Here is a 15,576-nt window from a genome sequence, read left to right as displayed (position 1 = left end):
TAAGATCTACCTTCTTAACAAAGTTCCAGTGTATAATACTGTATTATTAATTATATTAATTATGAGCACAAGGTTATAAGTAGATTTCTAGAAAATTTTTATCTTGCATGACTCATTGAACAACAACTCCCCATTTCTCTTTCCTGTAGGCCATGGAACCACCATTTTCCTTTCTGATTTAATTCCACTTCTTTTTTTTATGGTCAGAGAATATATTCTACATAGTTTCAAATATTTGAAATTTGTCAAGACTGTCATCATGGTCCAGCATGCAATTTATCTTCATAAATGTTCAGTATACTTTTAAAAACATCACTTCTGACATTTTTAATGCAGTTTATAGCACACATGTGCATGCGCACACACACACACATTCATTTAAGCCAAGTTGGTAATGCATTGCTGAAATCTGCTGTGGACTTCTTGATTTTTTGTGTGTGTGTGTGTGTGTGTGTGTGTGTGCTTGCTTCACTCAGTCAACTATAAAGAGAGATTCGCTACGTCTCCAACTGTCAGTGGTGAATATAAATTTATTTTATTTTATTTTTATTTTTTTTAAATTTTATTTATTTATGATAGGCACACAGTGAGAGAGAGAGAGAGAGGCAGAGACACAGGCAGAGGGAAAAGCAGGCTCCATGCACTGGGAGACCGATGTGGGATTCGATCCCGGGTCTCCAGGATCGCGCCCTGGGCCAAAGGCAGAAGCTAAACCACTGCGCCACCCAGGGATCCCTGAATATAAATTTATAATTGTGATATATTCCTGATGGATCAACAATTTTATCATTATGAAATATTCTTTATCAATTATAATGCTTCCTACTGTATATTATACATATGATATATATTTATTATTTCATTCATATGTGAAATCTAAAAAAACAAACCAAATAAAACTAATGAATAAACAAACAACCAAAAGCAGAATCAGACCTATAAAAACAGAGGAAGATACTGATAGTTTCCAGAGGGAAGGGATAGGGTAAAGGCATAGACAAAATGGGTGAAGAGGAGTGGAAAATATAAGCTTCCAGTTATGGAATGAATAAGTCACTGGAATAAAAGGCATAGCATAGAGAATATAGTCAATGATATTATAATAGTGTATGATGACAGATGGTAGCTACACTTGTCATGAGCATAGCATAACATATAGAGATGTTAAGTCACTATGTTGTACATCTGAAACTAATGTAACATGTCAACTATGCTCAAAGAAAGATAAAAAGAAGTATAATTCAAATCATATAATCTTTAATCTATTTTCTTGATATTTAGCATTATTTCTCAGGAAAATTACACTTCTTTATTTGTTTTTGTTTTAGTTCCATTTATTTTTGAAGTCCAAATTAATTCTATTGAGGGTATGTGAGGCAAATAGAAAAGAAGATGAGGGAACATTAAACAAAAATTAATTCTATTGAGGGTATGTGAGACAAATAGAAAAGAAGATGAGGGAACATTAAACAAATATTAGATATTAGCAGATGGACAAGTCAGAGATAATTCACAGCATAGAGAAAAATCTAAATCTAGTCCCATAGAAAGAGAAACTAACTAAAAGCAAGACCATTTGTAGATATACATTTTGGTTATTATAAACACTAGGTAGTTTTGAATACAGAGGTAAAGGGTAGGTATATAAACAGAAATACTTTTCAGGGCACATGCTTGTTGGGTAGTTGGAATTAGAAGGTTGAATCTTAATCTAGAATACAAAGTTAGGTAATATAATTATGTTAAAATTTTAAAAATATTTTAAGCATCTAAATTAGATATTTGTCAAATACAAAAAAGCAGGTAAAATAAGTTATGAGCTGTGTTGTCTGGAGAGAAGAATTTTATGGGAAAAGCTCAACAGAAGACTTCTATTTTTATTGCTTCTATCATTGTACTTTGTAGTACCATTTTTCTTTTAAAACTATATGTCTTCCTGTGATAAACACAAACATTATACTAAAAACAATTTGGTCTTCAGTCTAACCAGCCATTCTTTTTAAATTCTTCATAAATTTCCATTTTAAGGGCTTTAGTATAAAAAATCCAGATGGAGTGATTAGATTTGGCATTTTATCAGAGCATTTTTCGATTTATGAATTTTTTTCTTTAAATCTTGCAAAATATAATTTGTGAAAGGGTTGAGTCATACATCTCCTTTAAAGGAAACTCTAGAAAGTAATTCTTAAAGTTAGCAATTAAACAAAAAATGGGTTTGTTCATTTTGCTAGTAATCAGGAAAGTAAAAAAAAAAATCAGGGAAGTTGTATTACTGATATAGTCTTTAGGAAGTTATGGAGTAATATATTTTCTTATATGTAGATGAAGAAAATGCTTCTTTCAGAATTTTTGTGTGTTACCACTGTTTTTATTTGGGTACTTGTTCATTGCAAGGAAGAAAATCCCAACAAATTAAGTCATTTGTAGAAGAATGTATGAGTAGACTCAAGGAACTGGTAGAAAGTGGTAGAAAATAGATAAACAAGAAGGGACTGAAAACATACAGAAAACACTCTCAATACATGCAACTTGCCCCTCAGTATCTACAAGTTTATTATTTCCCACAAGGACTCAACCTTATTCCAGAATCACTAATTCTCTTCACCGGTTTTGATCTTTTTACTGCTGCTCATGACTTTGGCTTACATGTAATTCTGGCTCAAAACCCAGCAGTCTTAATCAGTCATACACAGCATCATAAAATTGACTCAGTCTCCGTGTCTTGATTCAGTATTCTTGTGAGAAGTAATCTAAATTGCCCAGCTGAGATCAGGAAATGACTGCTGGTACAATCAGCAGTGACCACGTTTAGGGGATCACAGGATGTGCAGAACTGTTTCAAAACATTGAAAAGGAATGGTTTACTAAGAAATCTACAGAGAGTGGAAAGTATGACTATTAATGGAATAATTTGGCATGACGCATAGGAAACATTTAATAAAATTTACATGTTTTATAAATGATATCTTGTTCAAGCCACTATTATTTTGGATTTTTCCATTTTATGCCAGTAAACACAATACCTATCTGACACCAAGTTGAAGCCAATTTTCTTTTTTTTTTTTTTTTTTTTTTTTTTTTTTTTTTTTAAATTTTTATTTATTTATGATAGTCACAGAGAGAGAAAGAGAGAGAGGCAGAGACATAGGCAGAGGGAGAAGCAGGCTCCATGCACCGGAAGCCCCATGTGGGATTCGATCCCGGGTCTCCAGGATCGCGCCCTGGGCCAAAGGCAGGCGCCAAACCGCTGCGCCACCCAGGGATCCCTGAAGCCAATTTTCTAAACATATTTGGCGCCAGATGGAAATATTAATCCTAATGTTAGCATCATTAATTACATAACATATGGCATAAAAAATACAAAAGAATTGATGGTTAAAAAATAAGTTTTATTAAGTTCTTCAGTACTCCAGGAATAATCTCATATTTATAAGTTTTCACAAAATTGTCATGTATTCATTGATTTCAAATTCCACCATGATTATTTCATTCTAAAAATCTGTTACACATTCTGGCTATACCAAAATTAATTTTGCTGATTTTAGTGTTAAATGAATGTAAATTTAGAAAGATTTCAGTTGAAGAGCAATAGAAGTATTATTATTTTTAGGAACATAGATGATATTTTGATTGTTTGGTACTGGTAGGCTATTTCTTCACATTATCTATCCAAGAGAGATATACATATGTACACAGAGAAATTTTGGGACAATAAAAAACAACACACTCTGTTTAGCTTAACTCTGCTAAATTCTCCCAGCACCAAAGCACTGCTCAACAAAACTAAAGAAAAAGTACATAATCTATGCTGAATGACTAAGTAGAACCTCCTACCAATCTGTTCATTTAATATCAATTTGGTGGAAGTCATAATCTTCCCCAGAAAGTCAGCCTTAAATCAATTTCCTGTCTGCTTTAGAATTATAAAAGATTATGCACAAAAGCACTACCATTTGCATAGAATGATCCCACCATTGATAATTATGGCTCAGTGTTTGCCATATGACCTTACTGATATTTTCTTCTTGAAAAGAGAGATCACCATACGTCCTGTTCTATCAATTTTAATTTTCTTCTTACAATACTTAACAGTTAAACCTATGGTCAGTCATGGATAGAGTTTACCATTCTAGGAAAAAGTACTGATTAACTATCAAGGGAAAATTGTTGTAATTATATGGCTGCTTATTTTGAACATGCCACTGTTTCTTTTCAGACACTTGGAACCATGGTACATGACACTTTAGCTGATGGCTAGAGCCCTGTGAACAGAACATTAATTTGTCTCAAGCCCAAAGGTCTGATTTAATTCTTCTTATTTAATCATATTCTATTCCACAGTTTATACATCATTATAGAATTTTATAAAATTTGTATGGATGATAGTTTAATGCAATGAAAAAAGTCCCTGTATGTTAATATGAATGTCTTTCTATTATTAATTTGTGCAAAGAATTCTCAGTTAAAAAAAAAAACACACACAACAAAAGTTTTCAATCGTGGAAAATTTATAGCTCTAAAAAATTAATATGCATATATTTTTATCTCCAGAGAGGATCTCAATCATATTATCTTAATGATCTGGGTCTCTCATTGTTAGATGTTGCTTAATCTGTCATCTGCATTTATGGTCACCTTCATATTTTAAAAATTAAATAAAGTCAGTTTTAATCTCTCATGAGACTTGCTTTCCAAACCTTCCAAAAGTAGATTCATGACAATGTAATGTATCCTACCATACCACATAATTTAGGACCCAGTGTCACTGGAATGGTGGTAGCACTTCCTAAGCAACTAGAATGTTCTCATATTGTAGATATGTAATATGATGCATAGCAAACATTTATTGTTGTAAATGGTAAAATCAAATAATAAGAAAGGGCAAAAAAAAAAAGAATCTCAATTTTAGGTTGGCCCATGTTGAATTCGATCTATATCAGTGTAAAAGGAAAGACTAAAGAGCAAAGAAGAATGACATCTAGTTCTTAACTGAGACATAACAACTCTGTATGAGAAAAGAGTGAAGACAGCAAATAAGAAGGTAATCTATTTTATCCAAAATGCTGGACCTTCTTTTCTAAACATGAATGAAGAAAGTCAAAAATGAAAGAGATGACTTTATCACACAGTGATACTCCCCACAAATAAATGAGCTTGAATTAATGTCTCCCAAATTAAACATGTAGATCAGCACTTTTTAAAAAATATATATGATTTCATTTATTTATTTGAGGGAGAGAGATAGCAAGAGAGAGCACAAGCAGGTAGGAGAGGTAGAAACAGGCTCTCCTCTCAGCAAAGAGCCTGATGCAGGGCTCCATCTCAGGACCTTGGGATCAGGACCTGACCCCAAGGCAGACACTCAACTGACTGAGCCACCCAGGTGCCACTTAGATTAGCATTCTTTTTAAATTAGAAAGAAAGAGTAGTGAGGCTAGTAGGGGGCAGGAGATATTCTCACAAAGGGCAAAACCCTGTACAAGTAAAAAAAAAAAAAAAAAAAAGGAAAGAAAAAAGAAAAAGAAAAAAAAGAAAAAAGTAATTATATATTAATAAAGATCTAATATAGTTGTGTAAAAGCAGAAATATCAATTCCTGAAAAATTGGATTTCTGAAGATATTTACATAAATGGAAAAAAACAGATTGCACACCTATTGCACATACAGTATAGATTTATTGAAAGGGAAAAATGTGAACTGTTATCATTGTCTTTCTGTAATGCAGAAATACTAAAGTAATTTAGCCATTTATGTCTGCTTGTTTTCATATATTTTAATACCTAATTCTTAACTATTTGCTGGGGGGAAGATAGCAAAAAGATCTTATAACAAAAATCTCTACGTGCTACTGACAGGCTTTACATTTGGAGGATAATTTTTCAACTAATTATTTTCAGTAAAGAGCTTTTTCAGACGTGAATTGCAAATTATACAAATACATAGTTTGATTTTCTCTACAATTAAGCTGTTTTAATAAAAGATATAACTAAGCTCAAACATTCAAAGGTTTAAGAATGGATGCCAACTCATGGATGTTTATTAGATGAATCTATTAATTTTATGTTTTAAGTCACAATATTTGAAGAACAAAAGTCATCTGAAGATATATTTGAAGGTGAGTTCAAACTATGAAATATTTGTCTGGTCACATTATTTTATCATTTTTACCAAAGATACACTTTACATTTGTTTATTATTGAAACTCAGTGTATGCAGATAGGCATAGGCAATAGTGGATCAGATCAAATTGCTGTCATTAGAAACTTCCCATTCTGGGAAAATGGCCTTCTTACTGAAGTTTGAATTCAGGTCCCTAGTTCGTTCTTTAGTAGGACACTTTTTTCCTAGATAGTTTTATAGGTGTCAGTCCCATTAAAACCAAGACAAATGCAAGCACTCTGGCACCCAGCAGCTTTTCTCAGGCTCCTGAGTTCTCCCGCTGGCAGTCGCTCACCAAAAAGCAATGATGTTATCAAACTCATTTTGAGAATTCTTGGTGCCTACCCTGTTCTGAGAATGGGCAGTCTCAGTCACGCTATGAATACATACCTTGACTTCCCAATGTGCAGATGGAGAAACTAAGGCACAAAGAGACTAAGGAATGTGCTTGATGCCATGCAGCCAGAGAACTTACTCGATGAAGTCATGGCAGCGCTGCTGCCCACCCTAAGTAACTTTATGCTGGGCTAACATCTCTTTCTCCCTCTCATTTATCATGGCTATGTTATTCTAAGTAGCGGTAAGCTAATTTAATGATTTAGAAGGCAACAAAGCAGGGTAAAGTAAAAAAAAAAAAAAAATTGCTGTCATTAGTTCCAGGTCTTTATTTTATAATATTAACTTAAAATTGCTTTATAAGGTTAAGTCTTTATGTTTCATGAGAACTGATTCTATAATTCTGATATGAGTCTTATTACATGTATCATATTAATTTGTATATACATATATTTATCTGTATAACTATAACAATGTTAACTATTTTTTTCTATTCATTCGTCTACAAAGTAACACAAATTGGAAGCATATAAAAACTTAAAATTGAAACATGTATTACAAATTAGAGATCATCTGATTTAAAAAACTGAATTTAGATAGATGAGCAACTATTAATAAATAAACTATGCTAGGCAATTTACATACATTCTCCCATTAAACTTCTGTAAATTCCCTTTATAGAATAATAATAAGTGTCATAGAGTTTAAAAATCTTCCTCAAGGTAACCTAGGTATGTAGAGAAACTGGAAAAAAAAAAAAAAAAAAAGGAAACTGAGATTGAGTGTTTAATCTAAAATACTACCAGAATAAATTAAACAAAGCAATCATGAGGCTGTGAAGACACAAATCTAGTTATTAAAGTAATTACAGCTTATGGATGTTTTCTATTTTTTTCTTCAAACTGCTGCCATTTGTATACATCTTATCCTAAAAAATCTTCTTTCAGTATTCTTGTAAGATATAAAGAATTGTCATTTCTCCCCATACCCTGATGTGATGTGATGTCTTTATCTTCAGTTTTCATAAAAGTTTTTGCAACATCAGAGAAATCTCTGATATCATAATCAATTTTGGAAAATTTTTAGTCTTTTATTTCTATTTGTGTTTCTTTTTGCATATATTTTGTGTTGATGTCTCTTTGTTCACCAGTTATTTTCTCTGAATCCTACTTCCTTTTTTACATATGCTTGTCTTTGTCAGCATTTTCAAACCATAAAGAGAAGTAGTCATCAATTGAGAAATCAAAAGATTGAAAAAGTAGTCATTTCTTAATTATATCATTAAGTTTCTTAATTAACCAAAATATGAGTAGTTTTATTTTAGTATTCCTTTCTGAATGGAGTTTAATATATGTCTATCTTGATAAGAGTTACCATGTCTTTGGAAAAGTGTACTGAAAATTGATACTGTCATATGCATATGTTTTCAAAAATTAAATATGGATATAGCAAAGTTAATATCATCAATTTAGTGATGCCTTTACCAAATGAACCTACAGATTTTTTTTATAAAGAGTTGCATAAGTAACATGTAATAACTGAATGAGGTAGCCATATTTGTAGTGCTTAAGTTGTTGAAAACCATTGTGTATGTGCGTGTGTGTGTATAACATACAAAATAGATATTACACAAGGATAATGCCTATGGAAGGCTTTTTTTTTTCTTTTTCTACAAAGCAGCATTCCCATACTCCTCAACAAAAAAATTCAATGATAGTAAAGATTAACTCAATATTTTTGATAAGAGTTTAAAAAGAACTTGATAACGACACTCTAGGGCTATGTGAAAACTGTTTCTATTACAGGATAAAGATTATAATCTATTGTACAAATGTAATTCTTATTTGTAAACATAAGTAACTCATGATATTTTCAAATTAAAGCTCTCTGGCTCTAAATGAATAATAATAAAAGTATTACAATATATAAATTGGCATAGAGTAAGCAATCAGTATATATTTGTTCTTAAAATTTGATATAAAGGAAAATGTAATAAATCTACATTTCTAGTTGAACCTACCTTTTTGACATGAATGTGGTATGTTTCTGCCATCAGGATATGTCTAAACCAGGAAAATATTTTAGAAGTGAGCAGGAACATTAAAAGATTTTGGGGATAGAAATACCATGCTCAAAACTGTAATAATTAATGTTGTCAAAATCTCCATATTACCCAAAGCAATCTACAGATTCAATACTGTCCCTACCAAAATACCAACAGTATTTTTCATAAAACTAGAACAAGTAATACTAAAATTTGTATGGAACCACAGAAGACCCTGAATAGCCATGAGAAAGAGCAAAGTTGGAGATATCATACGTCCAGATTTCAAGGTATACTACAAAGCTGAGGTAATCAAAACAGTGTAGTAATGACACAGAAATAGACAGATCAGTAAAACAAGATGGACATCCCAGAAAAACCCACGCTTATATGATTAAGTAATCTATGACAAAGGAAGCAAGAATATATAATGGAGAAAAGACAGTCTTTTCAATAAATGGTGCTGGGAAAACTGGACAGCTACATATAAAAGAATGAAACTGGACTACTTTTAAATACCATACACAAAAATAAACTTGAAATAGATTAAAGACCTAACTGTGAAACTTGAAACCATAAAAATCCTAGAAGAGAGCAGAGGCAGTAATTTCTCTGATACCAGCCATAGCAACATTTTTTCTAGATACTCCTAAGGCGAGGGAAACAAAAGTAAAAATCAATTATTGGGACTATAGCAAAATAAGAAGCTTTTGCACAGCAAAGGAAACCATCAACAAAACAAAAAGGCAACCTACTGAATGGGGGAATATGTTTGCAAATCATATATCTGATAAGGAACTCATATCTAAAATATATAAAGAGCTCATGCAACATACCAAGGAAAGAAACAATCCAGTTAAAAAATAGGTATAGTACCTGAAGAGACATTTTTCCAAAGAAGACATACAAGTGGTAAACAGACACATGAAAAGATGCTCAACATCACTAATCATCAAGGAAATGCAAATCAAAACCATAATAAGGTTACCTCAGGCCTGTTAGAATATTTAAAATAACAAAGAACAACAAGTGTTGGCAAGAATGTGGAGAAAAAGGAACTCTCATGCATTGTTGGTGGAAATGAAGCTGGTGCCCCACTATGGATAACAGTATGGAATTTTCTCAAAAAATTAAGAATAGAAATACTGTATGATCCAATATTCCACTATTATGTATTTATCCAGGGAAATCAAAAACACTAATTTGAGAAAGATATATGCACTCTTATGTTTACAGAAGATTTATTTACTATAGCCAAGAGATGGAAGCAACCTAAGTATCCATCAATAGATGAATGGATAAGGAAAGCGTGGTATACATACCCAATTGAATATTACACAGCCATAAAGATGGATGAGATTGTGCAATTCAAGGTGATATGAATAGCCCTATAGGGTTTTATGCTAAATGATATATGTCAGACTGAGAAAGACAAGTAGCATATGATTACATTAATAAGTGGAATCTTTAAAAAATGAATAAACAAAAAGCAGAATCAAAACTATAAATACAGAGAACAAATTGATGATTGCCAGAGAAGTTGGAGATATGGGGGTGGGTGTGCAAAATGGGTGAAGGCCGAGAGGGAGATACAGGCTTCCAGTTACAGGATGAGTAAGTCATGGGAATAAAAAGCAGTCAGTGATCTTGTGATGGCAATGTAATGGGACAGATGGTAGCTACACTTGTGGCAAACAGCAGAATGTTTAAACTTGTCAAGTCACTACATTGTACACTCAAAACTAATGTAACATTATGTGTCAGCTATAGTCAAATGAAAAACAAACAAACAAATATAAATAGATAAACAAAAAATTGGTCACAAGCCCAAATTTTGGTGAGGATGTAGAAAAACTGGATAAGTCATACATTGCTGTTGAAATGTTAAAGTGTACAGCTACTTGGGAAATAGGTTTTTCAGTCTCTTATATGTTACCATATGAATTACCAGAGAACCCAGCAATTGCACTCCTAGGCTTCCATCTCAGAGAAGTGAAAACTTATATTCACTCAAAAACCTATGCATTAAAGGTCAGCAGTTATCTTCATAACAGCCCCAAATTGGAAACAGTCCAAAGCCCTACCACAGATGAATGCTTAAGAAACCAAAGACATCCACCTCATGAAATACAACTCAGTAACAAAATGAGAGTACATTGATAACACAACTTGGATGGATCTCCAGGAAATACTGCCACATGAAACCAGCTAATCCTTAAAGGTTGCATACTGGTAGGTTCTATTCATATAACAATTTTTAACTGAAAACATCATAAAAATAAATAACAGACTAGTGTTTTCCAGAGGTTAGATAGGGAGCAGAGCAGAGAGCAGGACATAGGAGGTAAGGTGGGATTATTCTGTATAATCTCTGTAGCTGTACATACACAGATTTGCACGTGTGATAAAATGAAATTCAACTAAATACACAAGCACACACACAAGCACAATTAAACTGTGAAAACTCTGAATAAGGTCAGTGGATTTCACCAATGCCAGTATTCCAGTTATGATATTGTATTATATTTTGCAAGATGTTACAATTGAAGAAAACTGGATAAACTGAACACAAGATCTCTCTCTGGGTTTTTTTTTCACAACCATGTGTGAATCTATACTCACCTCAATCAGAATCTTAATCAAAAAATATAAAAAGGTTAAGTTTATCCTATCATGAAGAAACAAGGATATGTTACTTCTATCCTTTCAAATTCAGAACAGTATTTTATATAAGTTACCCTTAGATTATCTGGTTAGCTTTTTTATTATGGTGCATACTACAATTCATATATTCGAGTCTTCTATAATTCATTCTGCTTTGATACTGTACCAATGGACTATGTGTTTTCATTTATTTAATTATAATTAAAAATTATATAAACATTTTTATATTGCAGAAACTTGATAAATGCTTATTAAAATATTACATAAAATTATATACAGAATGTTTACTTTAATCTTGGACACTTTAAAAATTCTATAAAAATATGACAATCTTTACATATATGTAGGTAACCATATTATGCTAAATCTCAGGAGTACAAATTAAAGGAGCAATAGAAATTTCTACAGGTGTGCGGCAGGGTGGGGTGGGGTGGGAACCTTTATTTTATTGGCTTTATGGACTTCCAAATCTGCATCGTGTTTCAGTTCAGTGGTGCAACTTATTAAAATGTTAAATAATTCACATTTTACTTGCATTTTCCATTGACAGGAAAATGACTAAAACTCCTCTATTTTGAAGACATCATTTAATTTTGATTCTGTAAATGTTCAAAAAAGATATAGGACAATACTGTAACGTGTATTTTGTCCATCCACCCACCCATAATCATTTTGTCAGTCAGAATTTTCCCAATAGACATCTGAAATTAATTGCAGGAAAGGGCACTTACCAATGATAATTTCCTTTACAAACATCATTTTACTGTATGTCTATTATTGCATTATACTTCAAATAAATACATCATGTCACAAGCCTATTTTCAAATTGTTGATAAATTGCTATTTTTTGTGCAGTCTCAGAAATTCCGTTGCCCAGAGATGAGTATTTAGAAACATCTAAAAAGATAACTGTGTTTCAGGACTTTTTTTTTCCCACAAAAGATCCATGACATTATAGCTTCTGACAGGTAACCTGTGAACACCGGGATTGAAGTTTAACCACTGTTTTGAAGTTCTGCCTATTATATTTGTCATTTAAAACTAATACCAACTGTTACTCCTTTCATGCTTATTCAACACCCTACATTTATAAGCCAAAACCTAATGCCAAAAATGCTCCAGATATGCACAGCACTATTGAATAAAGATATAGTTATTTCTAAGGTGATAAAACAACTGTGCTGTTATTAATATGCATGAATTTTTTAAAATGTTAGATGTTCATAACATTTTTTAAAAAGCATGAAATAGTTTAAATATAGTGTTCAGAAAGTAGGAAAAATCACTATAAGTTTTATAATGTCAACATTTAAAAATATTAGAAGCAGATTTATTTAAACCAGGAAAACTCAGAGACTGGTACATATGACTCAATGCACAGTAACTGACGATCATCGAACCAAGAAACTAAAACAGCAAAGAGCAGAGACCCAAAGTTTTATTTCTTTGTATCTGTCATCTAGTACAAGAAAAGGCATAGGAAAGAAATAAGAATTTGTTTGCTGCTTCTTAGGCCTTGTTTTTTGGAAAATGTATAGATTCTGTTGGATAAATCTTTTTTCAATGCAGAAAAAAAGTATTTTTCAGCCAGTTAAAAATGAGAACACCTGAATTTCCCTTGACAATGATATTCTTGGTCAACTGAGTGGTTTGTTGACTATGATAATTTACAACCTTTAACTATTTTTAAAGTCAATAGCAAAATATTACAAATAAATACAAGTAGAAAAATATTATCTGAATCAGCAATGTTTATTAGTTCAGTGTGTAAAAATTTAGTTCTGCAGAGAAAGAAATAATAATTTTAGTCCCAGTAAACCTAAATCTCTTTAATGATATATAATTTCAAAGCAAAATGTAGACTATTATTGTCATATTGTAACAGTATCAAGTCAAAGTTCACTATTATTTTATGTACAATAATTAGATCTCCTCGTGGTGGTGGACTAGGAATCCTGATAGACATTGCTGTCATCCTGTAATGTGTGATTGAACATAAGTGTAAACTTATTCAATGTTTTACTAATTTCTAGTTGGATGCTTAAGGACACCTGAGTCTATGTCCTAAATGGGTTTCATCATTTTCCACAGACATCTTCTTTCTCTGAGATTTCCTCTCTTTCTGCCTTGCATTCTCATCATCTAGTCACCCACATCAGAAATCTGAAATTTATGTTGAGTCTAATATTTCAGTCATCCCTTACATTTAATATCAGACCATATCTTGTTTAATTCTATTTCTTTAATAATTTAAATATTTGTCGTCTCTCATCTTATCTTCTATTCCTTTTTTACTTGTAATTATCACTTCACTGGTCTCAGTGTCAGACCATTTGATCTATCTATCTTAAAAGCACCTGTCTGTGTTGGTCTTTCTTAACTGCAAGCATGCTTTATATTTCTCCTTTGCTTCATAACACCCCATTGTTTACAGGATGAAATCCAAATTTCTCAGCTAATTCTTTCTTCTACATACCTTACGGATCTTATAACTACTAAAAGGCTTCATGTGGGCTGGGATCAGCAATTTAATTCACCACTTTATATTCAACACATACACTATTGCCTGACACACTGTAGATGTTCAAACATATTTACTCAATGGAAGAAAATATCTTCGCTTTGTTTTTCTCATTGCCTATGCTCAAACTCAACTCTCATGTTGCTTTCTCTCACAGAAATGTCTTTGTTTTGCCATATTAAACTGGAAAATGTTTATTTTTTTTTAGGAATTTCCTACTGAACTATCCCTTAGTGGGAAACGACCATGTCCTCTGTTGTTTCCATTGTACCTAATTGAATTGCTGTCATTTCTATTATAACATATGCTTTGCTTATTTTCCCATGCTTCTCTTTTGATTGTTAGTTAGCAACTTGAAATCAAGGATTCATTTTGTTTACATTTCTGATGCCACTTACTAGTTCAGTGTTTAATTTTTAATAGGATTAATGTATTGGTTGATTGAAAATTCAGTTATAAATTCATTCACATATTTACTTTCTTTAATATTTTTATGCTTAAATAAAAGTAATCAGCATAGTAAAGAAAGACCTGGAAGTTACTAGTGGGGAAATGTTTTATAAGACAAGAGATGGATATGGAGAACAATATTTTGTACTTTGTACTGCAAAGAAAGCCATGAGGAGCAACTGAAAGGGTTTCAAACAAGGAATCAATATGATTGATTTATGTTTTTAAAAAATGGCTGCGAGTGGTGCCTGGGTGGCTCAGTTGGTTAAGCATCTGACTTCGGCTCAGATCATGATCCCAGGGTCCTGGGATTGAGCCCTATGTTGGGCTGCCTGCTCAAAGGGGAGCCTGCTTCTCCCTGTCCTCCCCACTAGTGCTCTCTCACATGATCTCTGTCACTATCTCTGTTTCTCTCTCTCAAATAAATAAACAAAATCATTTTTAAAAATGGCTGTGACAGCCCATGAAGAAATTAGAAAAATATAAGATTGGAAGCTAAGCAACCAGCTAGGAGGGAATATCTAGAGACCAAGAAAGAGATGAAGGCTTTATACTGGGATTTGGCAGGGTGTATGAAAGTAAATCAAGACTAGGAGTACATAAAGTGAAAAATGATAAAATTTCAAAACATCAAAAATGATTTCTACCTTTCAGCTTGAGCAAGTAGATGGATTGAAGTGGCATTTACTAAGACAGAAAAATACAGATAACCAACAGACACTTGAAAGGATGCTCAACATTACTCATCATCAGGGAAATGCAAAGCAAAACTACAATGAGATATCACTTCACAACTGTCAAAATGGCTAAAATCAAAACAGAAGAAATAACAAGTGTGGATGAAGATGTGGAGGCATAGGAACCCAGGTACACTGTTGATGGGAATGCAAACTAGTGCAGCCACTGTGGAAAAAAAAAATTAAAAATGGAACTACCTTAGGATCCAGTAATCATACTACTGGGTATTTACCCCCAAAACACAAAAACACTAGTTTGAAAAGATATATGAGCCCCTATGTTTATTGCAGTACTATTTACAATAGCCAAATTATAGAAGCAGCCCACATGTCTTAATAGGAGAATGGATAAAGATGATGTAGTATATACATACAATGGAATATTATTCAACCATAAAACGACTGAAATTTTGCCTTTTGAAACAATATGTATAAAATTAGAGAGAATAATGCTAAGCAAAATAAGTCAATCAGAAAAAGACAGATACTATATGGTTTCCCTAATGTGAATTTAAGAAACAAGAAAAAATGAAAAAAGGAAAGAGAGAGAAGAAAAAAAACAAAAGCAAGAAATAGACTCTTAACTTTGAGAACAAACTGATGGTTACCATAGGGAAGGTGAGAGAGGGGAATGAGCAATATAGGTGATGGGGATTAAGAGTACA

The sequence above is a fragment of the Canis aureus genome, chromosome 6 (genome assembly GCF_053574225.1).
Source record: "Canis aureus isolate CA01 chromosome 6, VMU_Caureus_v.1.0, whole genome shotgun sequence".
In the NCBI taxonomy this organism is placed as follows: Eukaryota; Metazoa; Chordata; class Mammalia; order Carnivora; family Canidae; genus Canis; species Canis aureus.
This window is presented reverse-complemented; position numbering follows the sequence as displayed.